Below are 13,639 nucleotides of genomic sequence, written 5' to 3'. Positions count from 1 at the left end.
TTTAAAGTTGAGCTACATATCAGTAATGACAGAGGGGTATAAATAACAACATGGTAATTTTAAATATAAATACTTCCAACTGAATTAAGTGTTGGAAAGACAACATGATAATATTAAAAATAGCATAGTATTTATAAAAATATCTCATTATCCAAGCACAGTGAAGTAGAAACTAAAGTTTAAAGAAAGAATACAAAGACTAAAGTGAAGCTTTTAGATTCTGAGAATGAAAGACATATTAATAGAAAAAATTACTAGAAATAAAGTTGGATATATCAAAGGGTAAAATATTATCCCCAAATACCATATGAAATAAATATGCAAGATGTATATTTGTTTGGGGTTATTAATTTTTTATTTGAATTAGAAAGATTATTTTACGTGTCAATCCCAGTTCCCTCTCCCTCCCCTCCTCCTCTGCCCCCCCCAACTAACACCCTAAGTATCCCATACCCTTTCTGCTCTCCAGGAAGGGTGAGGCCTTTTGTAGGGCGGTCCTCAGAGTTGGTTATATCCAAGATGATATTTGTATTTGTATATACCTAATATTGTGACCTGAAAATTTGAAAAAATATGGCAGAATCATAAGAATGTACACGTGTATCTATACACGCAAACTATACTCTTAAGTTGGAGTTTGATGAAGCAAAATTTCTCTAACAAAATAAAATTACTACCCAGCTGATAGAAGTCACTTGACCTTGACAAATGAAGTGACTGTCTCTTTCTTTTAAAAAACAGCTCAATTTAGGTAGTTAGACTGGATATAGCTATAGCATCAGCTGTCTGCTCAGATTCTTACCCCAACGTCCAGTGCCTCCAATAAATTAATATTGAACAAATATTTAATAGTGAGACAACTAAAGCACTTGGCTTTATATCATACTTCCTAGCCCCTGTGTACCAGATGTCTGTGTTTCTGTTCTGTTTCCTCAAACCCTTAGTATGCTCTTTAGGGCTGTGCACAGTGGGGCCGGGAGGGGGACAGCTTTTAATCTAATTCTCCATTTTGTTTCTACTACCTAAAATAATGTGCTGCCTATGGCATTGGTTTTTGAGGCAAAGTGTAAATACTTCCTGTTTATATTATAAAATTAAAATTAGAGAGTAAAATTAATCCATCCAGGGTAGCACAGACAGGAGGTGACAGAGTGGCACATAAATCAAAAGCTAAAGATTTGTCTAAAAGGTTCAAATTCAAAATTCAAATTATGAAGGAAAATAGAAGAAGCTTGAAAATCATCATGTCAAGCTACATGAGGATGTTTTAAATATAATTTAGTCATGAATAAATAAAATATATATAAACTGAAAATTGCAATTTTATAGAATATGTGAACAATGTGACTACCAATCTTGACCCAGAAGAAAGCTTTTAAGACCAACTTGAAAGACTATTCAACATTATATATATTTCTAGCAATCCCTACCTTTAAATAGAACAGCTTTCTTGTGTTGTGATGCAATGTATTTACCATGCATCCTTGTAATAAGATTATTATCTGGAGGGGGCTTAGCAGTCTATAGTCTGAAGAACAAATCTAAGAACAGATCCCCTATTTTTGTAATTAAAGTTTTAATAGTATATTGCCACTCTCTTTCTGAATTATCTGCTACTACTTTAGCAATGGAGATATTGGATGACCTACAAACCCAGACATATTTGCCCTCTGGATCTTCATAGGAAAGGTTTTCCAAGCCTAGTATAAAAATCTTATTATTTTTCATCAACACATATTACATACACTGAGCTTCCCATAAACAGCAAAATTAAATTAAAATGAATTTTTATTGTACTTAACAGCAAGAAATAATTTATTTTTATTTGTGATGCTAAATTTCTCATTTCTTTTACTTGGAAGAATAACACAAGAGAAAATGGAAATTTTTATTAGAGTACAATCAGAAGATTCAGAACCATGTCCCGCACTAACACGGAGAAAAGCTAATATGAAGAATTATTACTCACTTAAAGAAGTCAAAGATAATTCAAACAAATTTCAGAGATAACAAGTGAAAGAACCAGCTATTCTTCATTCTTGTCTAGGATAATTTGAACACTGTGCTGAAATTCAGGTTAGCAGAGAAGTCCAAGTGCCCAGGCTGAAACTCAGACCTCGATGCCATGGGATGCAAGGGCAGCTACCAGAAACCAAGTATAGCTGTGGCCAAGAAACCTGTCAAGAGTTCAGCCTAGCATTGTCTGAGGAAACATTGTGCACCTCAGACTATGCAGATGTCTGAGCTGTTCTTTTTAGGTGTCAGCCCCTGGTATGAGGTTTCTTCTGGAAAAACACGAGTGGAGGACTTTCTTTGCTTAGTGATAAGTAAAGATCAAACAGAAGAGAAGAGCCTGCTTTACAGCACCCCCCCACACACACATGCCACTGCAGAAGATGACACAGTGTCAGTGCTGTCATCCAAGTGGCCCATAAATGCTAGGATATTACATCCTCTACTGCTTTTACTCTGACCAATTTCAAGACGGTATCTATCTCTGGATACTGGGTTTACCTCCGCAATGAATCATCTGTATGTATGTTCTGTACCATATAGAGAAGTATCTAATAGAGGTTCCAAAACTCAGATCTTTCATTTTACATTTTTCCTCTTTCAGATACATGAGAAAATCTCTGCAAAAAGATGGATGATTGACAAAGTAAGGGTGCCTGTAACCTTAGGAAGTTCTGGGATGACAACATCTGTATGGTGCCTCCCCAACCACTCAGTGCTACGTTAACCAGAAAGACACTGTCCCAAACCCCACCCCCAACAAAAGGTATGGATGACTAAGATCCCACTTCCACTGATTCATCCATCTACTCAACACTTGGAATTCTTTCCCATAAATCTTTTTATCTCTCATGTGAAGATGTTAATAACTCCTTCCTTCTGAAACTACCGACATCCCCAATCTCAATTAAAACGTCTCATAACTAATGATGATAAGAATGGTAATCCATAAAACATAAGAGTTCTATTTGCTTTCCACTGCAATGAAAGGGAGATTTAGCATTGCATCTTGTGGATTCTTCCAGTACCCTCATCTTTGTGAAAAAGCATCTTTCCATGTGTTTATCTCTTTAACTGGTAGTTTTCAAGAATGCGAATTTATTCTAATTTTATAATCATCTCTAAATGACTTAACAGAGCTCAAGTACAAATAAGCTTTTAACCAATTTTAATTTTCAAGAGTGCATAGAAATGAAATAAATGGGATGAGATGGTTTCAAAAGTAAAAGTACTTCTTGAGAACCTTGAGGGCCTGAGTTTGATCCCTGGAACCCATAGGGAAAAAGAGAACAACTCCAGAAGCTTTCCTCTAGCTTACACATGTGCAAAACAGGCACACACACACACACACACACACACACACACACACACACACACACACATCATCATCATCATCATCATCACCATGAATTAAACAAAAACGAGTGAACCGACAAGGCAAACATGGCCACATTATCAAGGGTCATTTTGCCTTGATTTATCATTATAATAAATAATTGATTTTCTTTATTGTCACTTTTTAAAATTATTATAGTCATTAAGAACACTAAAGATGACTTCCACAATTATATATGGAATATTTCCCTAAACTCTCACATTTGGAAAATTTTCCAGCTCCCTACTAAGAGTTGGTGGTTGATGGAGTTACAAGGGCCAGAATTACCGTTGCCAATGGTAACATACCCTGAGGACAAACAGGAGGGAGCTTATGGGAAGCAGCATGGAGAAAATTGTACAGCTACACGGAGGATATCAAAGTAAAAATAGAATAATTCAGAAATCACCATCTTCCTTTGAATGGCTATCCTGGCAGTCAATGTCCCCCAAACAGAAGCCACTTGAGCCAAGACTTCCTTTGAAACCACTTCTAGTTCATGGAAACTAATTTTTAAAATACTCAGTGGTTTAGGACATGAAGAGTCAGTTTACCAATCATTATCCTCTTTGTGAAAAGGAAAAAAAAGTGAGGGAACTCATCAAGAACTCAGATCTTAAAACCATACAACAGAGGTAACCATTAGGTCATGTGACAAATTAGAGGGCCATCCAATGATTTCAACACGGTCAAATTGCCAGCTCCATCCTCAGTGATTATACTCTCAGTTTACACATCTCTCTGCACTACTGTGGTGCCTCAATAACATCTGTTAAAAACCCTGACACGTCAGTAATATGAGAGTCCACCATCAGTGTCCCTATGCCAGTGAGCAAATGCCTTTCCTAGTTGCTTAAGTTTTTAGTTTTCTAACTGTGTGTAGCTCACAATTCTCTATTTTCCTTATTTCAGAAGGGGGCTCAGTGGATAGCTCAAAGAACATAAGCCGGTAGTATCTAACCCTTCACTATCTGTCAGTTTAAAATTCTCAATTCACAATAAAATGATCCAATCATAAACTTGAGTGTGAAAGTTAAATTTAGGGACAGTAAGAGACATACAATAATTTAATCTTAAACATATGGCATTTTTTAATCATCCACTTGTTAAGAAAGTATAGCTTTTGTTTTTCCATTTCCAAGATTATATCCTCCATTATTTTATTCTGTGGCCCCAATGTGTATCTTACTTACCTAGGATACACAGTTTCTTCTGGGAACACCTTACCTAGTGCTTGCACATGGTATTTCATTTCCTTTAAGTCTGAACCTAGATTTCTCTTTATTGTGGAACCTTGATGAAACCCTCTGTGCTGAGTCATCTATGCCTTCCTGCTGTGCTAGGGACTCATAGCACTTACTATGCTTGCTACAAATGACTTACTTATTTTCTCCCTTCTTTTTGAGAATACACATGGCTGAATGACATGGCATGTTCTCTTTCCACCTCCATACTGTTGAGTCCAGATATGAAATCAACTTGGAGGGATAAATGTCATCCATAAAATAAGCAACAGTACCTCCTAGATCTTACCTCACCTGCCCTCTCTCCAGGGCCATCCATGACTTCAGATATGCAGAGCTTTTTGTTATTGTAAATCATTCACATTTTTGTTGCAATGGTTTGTCCAAAGAGTTCAATCTGGCTGTTTATCTCATCTCTTGGCTGACACAGAAAATATTTATAGGTATACAAGGCAGAAGTCATTCTCTGTGATATTTTTAAGGGGCTCCTGAGAATTGTCTGTGTGCCAGAACCTCCACCAACTGAGTGGTTTTGCTTGCATTACAGTCAAACTCTATGTTAGTATTCAGCTCCTTCTGGATGATCAAGCCCATACTTCTCTGCATGTGAGAGTGTGCTATTCTCCATTGTAGAGCTATTTAAGAAGGAGGGAAACATTTTTCAACAGTCAAGATGATATGATGCTGTATTAGATTCCTGATTTGGAGAACATTTATAAGTATTTCATTATCAATTCCTCAACTGAAAAATTGATAAGGAAAATAATGTCACAAAGGTACAATTTTCTAATGTATAATTACATTACGGATGCAATTGTGAAGATGGTCACTATTTATTGAATATGTTATACAAGTGTATTCATTGATATAAATTATTAGACTTAATTATCTTTATAATACTGCAAAATAAATATGGTTGTCAACTTTGTATGGTAAATATATCCAAAGTCATTATTGGTTTTTGTTTGCTTGTTTGTTTGCTTTTGTTTTGTTTTGTGTGTGTATTTGTGTGTGTGTGTGTGTGTGTACTGGAGTATGGTATATGGGAAAAATCACTAGCCAAAAGAACTAAAATATGACAAGTGAGGAGGAAACGGTTGGTAAAAGAAAGATTGGGTCACTTGCTTACTGTGGAATTTCATCATGTGTTATATTAAGGTTGCTATGACAATTAATCAGTGCTCTATTTTCAAACAGAAGCCACTATATTTAACACACTAATTATGAAGCTAAGAATATTTTAGTAATTATGAGCAAGAGCTCCTAGCCAGAGCCTCAAGAAGAGTCCATATAATACTGGATTGGAAATGCTAAAAGCACATCCTCAGTTCAAATAAAATAAAACTTGTAAGTGGCTTACTATAAGTCAGAGGTGAGGCAAGATCAGGAGTAAGCACATTTTTCTTCATCCCAATCCCACAGAAACTCATCTTTACAATCTCAGTTCTCTTATCATGTCAACTACTCTATTCCATGCTGGTGAAAGAGAAACACACTTCCCATCCCTTCACCAAGTATAGGAAAAGTGACTCAGTGCCACTTAGGGCTTGCCCTGTAAAGCTGACATGGAGATCAGAAGTCAGACATTTATCTTGGTGACCTGAAAAGAGTAGACAGAGGCCAGAAGTCATGCACCAGGTATTAAAATCTAATAGTAATCACAAAATTGAACCCTTAGTCCAAGCATTAAGGTAGTGAGAGTTGGTGATGGGAAGGAAAGAATATATGGGAAAAATGGAAGTTAAAAGTGAAGACTACAACAGAAACAAACAAACAAAAAAACTAGCTATTCCCAAGGCAGCAAAAAGGTGCTCCCATGGCCACACACAAGCCAGAGTGAGTTTTGTATCTATAGCATGCATGAAGGGAAATAGTATGTCTCCCGACCTAGCAGAAGACATGAACTAGAATGGCTGCAATGACAACACATTTGAAGCTGAGCACCCAACAGGTCATCTCAGTCTGCCTGATCTGCTCACAGAAACCCTAGAAGCAAATCTCCCCTTATAGCAGATGCAAACCCATCAAAAGGAAAACCTACTGAAGCCTGAGATGGTTTGTTACAGAAGAGGTTTGTTACATGGGGCTTTTGAGAAAGTGACAGCTACTTAAGGGTGGTTTAATCAGATTTCTTGACACAAGGTGGTTTTCACATTGAAATCTTTCAGGGCCTTTAAATGTTAGCATATGTGTTTATAATTTAGTCACAGAAACAATACTTTATAAATCAATTAAAATTACTGAGTTCATTAAAATGATATTGAGGTTTATAGGTGAATAGTTTTAATTTTGAGACGTGTTTATTTCTCACAGACTCCTACTTCAGAGTACTACAATACACCCACAACATCCGCATTTTGAAATTCTGATGAAAACTTTCTCCCAGGGAGTTTGAGTTGGTGGGCAGGGGCTAATATGGAGGATATAAGGCTTCTTCCCTGCTCTAACCAGTGCTGCTTCTACAAAAGCAATTTAGGTGCATGGTCAGAAGATACTCATGGTATTTTTCTTTTGTTTTGTTTGTTTGTTTTCCCCAACTCTAACTGAAAGTTTCTTTAAAATAATCAGGGGAATAAAAAAGAGAGAGAGTGTGTGGTGCATGCCTTTAATCCCAGCACTCGGGAGGCAGAAGCAGGCAGATCTCTGTGAGTTCCAGGCCAGCCTGATCTCCAGAGTGAGTGCCAGGATAGGCTCTAAAGCTCCACAGAAAAACCCTGTCTTGAAAAACCAAAAAACAGAGAGAGAGAGAGAGAGAGAGAGAGAGAGAGAGAGAGAGAGAGAGAGAGAGAGAAAGTTATCAAGTTGCGGGTAACTTGCTCTCACCAGAACCAGAAGAGTGACTAAAATTAAGGAGAGCACAGAGTTAAAGCTGGCTTAAGAACACAATCAACTCTAATCCTACCTTTGTCAGAGATGATGGATGAGAAGTCATGCAAACAGTTCACACCGTAGTTACCTACTTACCTCACTTTGAGTTTGTGGGGAACAGTGATAGATGCTTCTTATTTTTTCTTTTATTTATTCATTCTTCTCTCATACATTACCTACCCACTGGCCACAATTTCCCCTACCGCCACTCTTCCCAGTGTCCCTCACACCTCCCTTCTCCCCCAGATCCTCCTCTGTTTTCCTTCAAAAAAGAGCAAGCCTCCCAGGGATATCAACTGAACAGGATATAACAAGTCACAATAAGACAAGGCACAAATCTTCATAGTAAGACTGGACAAGGCAACCCAGTAGGAGGAAAGGGCTCTCAAGAGCCAGTAAAAGAGTCACAGACACATTCACTCCCTCTGATAGGAGTCCCACAAGAGCACTAAGCTACACAACCATAACATATGCACAAGACCTGGCTCAGATCCATATAGGCTTCCTGATTGTTGCTTAAGTCTCTGTGAGCCCCTATGAGCCCTGCTTACGCAGTACACAATACATTTTGATTAAATTCACTCTATTTCCTGTTCTTCTGATCCCTCCCTTATTCTGCCCACTGCTCTTTCTTCTCAAATTTATATGTTCGTTAAAAACCAACCAAACAAGAAACATTGAGGCCACTTAGTGCTATATGAGTGTAGGACCGTCTACTGGTATGTGGATCACCTCTCTGAGTCCACAGCCCTGAAGAAAGTGACTCTCCCTCTCCTACACCTCTTATAATTGCCTCACAGATTAAACAAGATAAACAGGATAATAAATCAACAGACCTTGCAGGATGCTGGCATCGAAGAAGAATATGACAGATGATGATGATGATGGTACTGTCATCACTCCTAGTCTTCAAAGTTTAGAAAACTAGAATATGGAATGTGCCATTGTATGTTTGAACTACTTTTACTTTAATCCAGACTGCAGTTCACAGAAATGGAGGCTCATGAAGTTATTTAGAATAGATAATAGAACTAAGTAAATAATTTTCATTCAGTAACCTATGTTTCAATAAATTATAGTATTTGGTAATATTATTCCAAATGATGTTGAGACAAAAATAACTTAGGAAACTTGATATTAGGTAGTTAAGTTGTTTAGTGAAGTTATTTTTTTCATCTGCTTGCTTTTGTCCATGGGTGTTTATGTTTCCACTTGTGTCCACCTCTTTTCTCAGCACTGGGATCCCATCTGGCTCCAACCTGTGCTGACCCTGTGCAGGCTGGCACAGTTTCTGTGACCTCATCTGTGTGTTGTTCCTGTTGATTTAGAAGGTCTTGTTTCTTCCGTGTTCTGAAACCCCTCTGAATATTACAAGCTTTCTGACTGCTCTTTGGATTGGTTCCTTGAGCCATGGGGAGATGGAATTGATTGGGACATCCCATTTAGAACTGAGTGTTCCAAGATCTCTCACTCACACATTGTCCAGTTGTTCTCAAGTAAGCAACTGCCTGACTTAGTAAGCAAGGAGACTTGAGCTTTAGAGGAGGCCTAGAGAATGAAAGGAAATACTGCTTATTTCACAAATAAGGAGTTGGAAACTTAGAAAATGAGACAAGTGCCTTAAACTGGTTCCTCACCTGCACAGTGGTGCTTATAATCACTGCTCCATTATGTTAGAATATTGTGTACTCAAATCTGATGATTTGAAACTAGTAACTGTAGATGAAGGACAACATATGACATTGTCTTTCTGGGTTTGAGTAACCTTGTGCAATATATATTTTTTCCTAGGTCAGCCTAATTTACCTGCCAATTTCATGATGTCATTTTACTCTACAGCAGTGTTTGTGTACATTTTCATTATCCATTCATCAGTTGAGTGCCATTTAGATGTTTTCCACTTCCTGGCTATTGTAATAGTTCGTTACTATGGTAATGAACATCGCAAAGCAAGCTCTGTTGAGGAAGATGCTGAGACCTGTAAGCATACACCAATGAATCTCACAGCTTGGTTATATGATAGATTTGTTTTTATTTTCTTTGATGATTCTGCATAGTAATTTCCAGAATGATTGCACTGATATTTATCACTACCACTAAATGAGAATTCCTCTTCTCCAGGCACTTGGATCTAATTTTTGTGCAGGGTGACAGATGGAAGACTCATTTCATCTTTCTAAACATAGACATCCAGTTTTCCCAGGACCAGTTGCTATCTTTTCTCTGACGTCTATTTTTGCTGCTTTGTCAATATCAGATGGCTGTGGTTACAAGTACTTGTGTTTGTGTCTTCTATTTTATTTCATTGATCTACATGTCTGTTTCGTGCCAGTACTCTACTGTGCTTTTATTGCTGTAGCTCAATAATATATCTTGAAGTCTGCGTAGCAACCTCTACAGTATTTTTTTTCACTCAGTATTTCTTTAACTACCTAGGGTTTTTTCTGTTTTGATGTGAATTTTAGGATGTTTTGTATATTTCTGTGAAAATGCTGTTAGTGTTTTCATTGTGGTTGCCTTGAATATATAAGTTGCTTTAGGTAGATGGTCATTTCCAAAATATTAATTCTATCAATCCATGGATATAGGATGTTTTCCATTTTCTAATGTCTTTTCTGATCTCTTCTATGATGTTTTATTGTATTTGATGCTATTGTAAATGGATGTTTGCCCATGATCTTTTTTTTCAGTGTGTTTGCTGGTAGTGTATGAAATGACTACTGATTTTTGTAGATTGATTTTGTTCCCTGACAATTTGCTGAAATGGTTGATTGCTTCTAGAAGTTTTCTGGTGGAAGTTTTGGAATATCTTCAGTATCTTATCATATATTTTGCAAATAAATAAATTGACTTATTTTCCTGTTTGTGTGCCCCTCTGCTTGTCCCTGTAGTCCTGCCCTATGTGAGATAACAATGCCCAGTGTGGTAAATCTTGACCCAGTGCTAGGCATGTCACAGGTCCTAGGAAGGAATCTACAATAGACGTTTTACTAAGCAGCATGCTACCCAAATACGTTTTAAATATTCATGCACATTTTCAAAAGGTGCTTCCCTCAGCCATGATCAAAGAAGCTTCTCTTTGTGGTGGGTTGTGTGTATGAAAAGACTCATAACTGATCAAAGTGTTGATAGTAAGTTGAGTGCTAACTTCTGCATTGAATACCTATATCGTGCTTTTTGATGTTCAGGGAACATTGCAGAAGAGGGAACAGAAATAATGTAAGAGAAGTTGGAGAAAAATACTGTAAAACATTCACTCGCGCACACACACACACACACACACACACACACACACACACAGACATACACACACAGACACACACACACACACACACACACACACACACACACACAGACACACACACACACACACAGACATACACACACACACAGACACACACACAGACATACACACACACACACACACACACACACACACACACACACAATAAGATGAAGTGTTTTAAAATAATTGGGATTGTGAGGCCAGAACATGCAAAATTGAGATGTATAACAATACTGGAAAGGCTATGTTAGAGACTAATGAATATATTTTATGGAATACATGTGGAGGAAATAACTATTATTTGAAGGACGCTTATAGGGATGCAATAAAGTTTAATATTAGCTTATCATAAAATCTTTAAATTGTAAAATGGGTCTGGAGATGTGTGGTTCATTACTTAAGAGCACATACTGCTTTTGCAAAGAACCTGAATTTGTGTCTCATCAGTTATTGGTCACCTTCCTACAACTGGTCACCTTCCTACTGCCTGTAACTCAAGTTCCAGGAGATCTGACACCTTCTCCTATATTCAAGTTAAATCTGCATAGAAGAAGGAACTAATGACAAAAAGCAGATAGCATTTAATTTAATGGCGAAAGAGAAGAGAAAAAATAATGACACCCAAGGTTAATTATACAAATAAATAAGGACACAAATCCAGATTGTATGATCAAGACAAAAGAATGAGTAAAATAATCCTAGATTCAGAAAGAAAATGGTGAGATTAAAATAGATAACAAAAGAAAAGATGTAATTGCATGAAAAAAACAATAACTTGATGATTAATGTAATTGCTGGATATCATTGTCAACACTGACAGTGTCCTGGGAAAGATATACTAAGAATTATCCTAAATTAAAGAATTTGAAAGTTTAGTAAAATTTCACCTCAAAGAAAAAAGTGGCTTAGACGGATTTACTGTTGAATTTTATAGTTATGTACTGCTGGATTTTCCAATTTTTTAAAGAAAGAAATAATACAAATATCCACACGCATTTCAAACAGTAGGTGATATTATAACTTTCCCTGATCATTACTAAGACAAGTGTGACAATGACATCAAACTTTGAAATATACAATTAAAAAGTAATAGACCTTCCTATGTCCTTTGTGAATAAAAACTGTATTAGTGTTTTTAAAACCAAACATGTGTCCCCTTTGCCACCTTTGGCAGATGGAATAGCTGGCTCTGAGGTCATAAGAGCAGAGTAGAGCTGTCTCTGCCCTTTACCAGCTGCAGTAACCCTGGGAACAGGCCCCTCCCATTGATTATCAGTACAAGGAATGAACCCACCAGAACAAATGCCCTGGTTGGGATGTGGGGAAGGAGGAGCTAGTAGGCTGACTACCCTGCAACTAATTACCCAGGCCCAGAAAAAGGGTTATGAGCTTATGCATCCCAACATCCACCTCATCTATGATCTGTGAGAGCACATGAAGGGCATTCCTGTGAGATCGCCATAACCCAGGACAACAACAGGAGAATCATGAGGAGACCCAATGAGGGCTCAGCATCAATAGAGGAGCAGAAACCAGCGGCCTTGAACTAGACCAAAGACCCTTTGTGACAAATGCTTGCAAGTAAAGGTATATGGACAAAAGGGTTTACTAAATGACTCACTATCATGGAACAGCTTCCATGACGAGATTTTTCCTTTTTCTTTTTTTTCTCTTAAATATTTATTTCGGGGGTGTTGCAAGGGCAGAGGGCAGATACAAAGGAACAGGGAAATGAATGGGATCAGGATGCATGATGTGAAAGACACAAAGAATAAATAAAAACAAAGTTTTTTGTTTTTTGTTTTTTGTTTTTTTTTTTAAGGAGCATGCACAAAGAGCAACAGAAAGATGGCAACATATCATGAACAGGTGAAGCTCTTCTCTGGAAGCAAATGTAGAATTCACCATGTAAATTAAAAAGAAAACCATCTCAATAATAAAGGAAGAATTGAGAAACACTTAACAACATGGATATATCCCTAAAGTATTGTTCTAAGTGAAAGAAACCAGAAAATAGAACCACATATTGGGAATGCCTCTGGGAAAGGCATGCTTTCAGGGCAGCAGTCAGATAAGAGGTGTCCAGGAGTGGAGGTAGAGGTTGACTGGAAAGGGGACATCACAGAATTTTGATGGGAAGTACAACTGTCCTGTAGCTTTTATTAAAAGCTAAATAGTATTTGCATTGGCCAAAGCTCATTGAATTGTGAGGTTTGAGTATATAACTATACTTCAATGAACCTCACTTGGCAAAGCAGGATGAGTCAGATGATAAAATGGATGAGGATGGCAATTGTAACCAGGTTTGTCTTGGCAGGCATCCTTCTTGTGTCTCTGTAAATGGGTTGTGCCTCTTTCATTTTTTCATTTTATTTTATTTGAATAACATTTTTAAAATTTGTTTTATATACTGGCCACAGTTTCCCCACCCTCCGCTCCTACTGGTGCCCCACCCTCACCCACCATCTACTCCCCTCCCCTCCCACTCCTCCTCTGTCTCTTACCTCGTTTCTGTGTTTCTTCTTTCCAGTTGAATTTCACCAAAGAAGGGAAATTGGGCAACAAAAGTAACCAGAAGATAGGGTGGAATCTTCATGGTTATTTTGTAGGTTCCCTTCCCTGGAGATATATCATTACTGGCTTTGTTGGATCTTGTTCCTTTTACAATATTTGAAGTTTGTGTTGTTTTGTTTTTGAATTCCTGGAGATCAAATCCAAGATTTTATAAACACTAGCCAAATGATCTACACAGAATCTATATTTATATTTTAGCAGATTTTTTCTTTTAATTAGGGTATATTAATCATAAAAGTAATTGATTTGTTGTGATATTTGCATGTGTAAATATAATGT

The sequence above is a fragment of the Cricetulus griseus genome, chromosome 4 (genome assembly GCF_003668045.3).
Source record: "Cricetulus griseus strain 17A/GY chromosome 4, alternate assembly CriGri-PICRH-1.0, whole genome shotgun sequence".
NCBI lineage: Eukaryota > Metazoa > Chordata > Mammalia > Rodentia > Cricetidae > Cricetulus > Cricetulus griseus.
The sequence above is the reverse complement of the archived record's forward strand: the minus strand, read 5'-3'. Positions refer to the sequence as shown.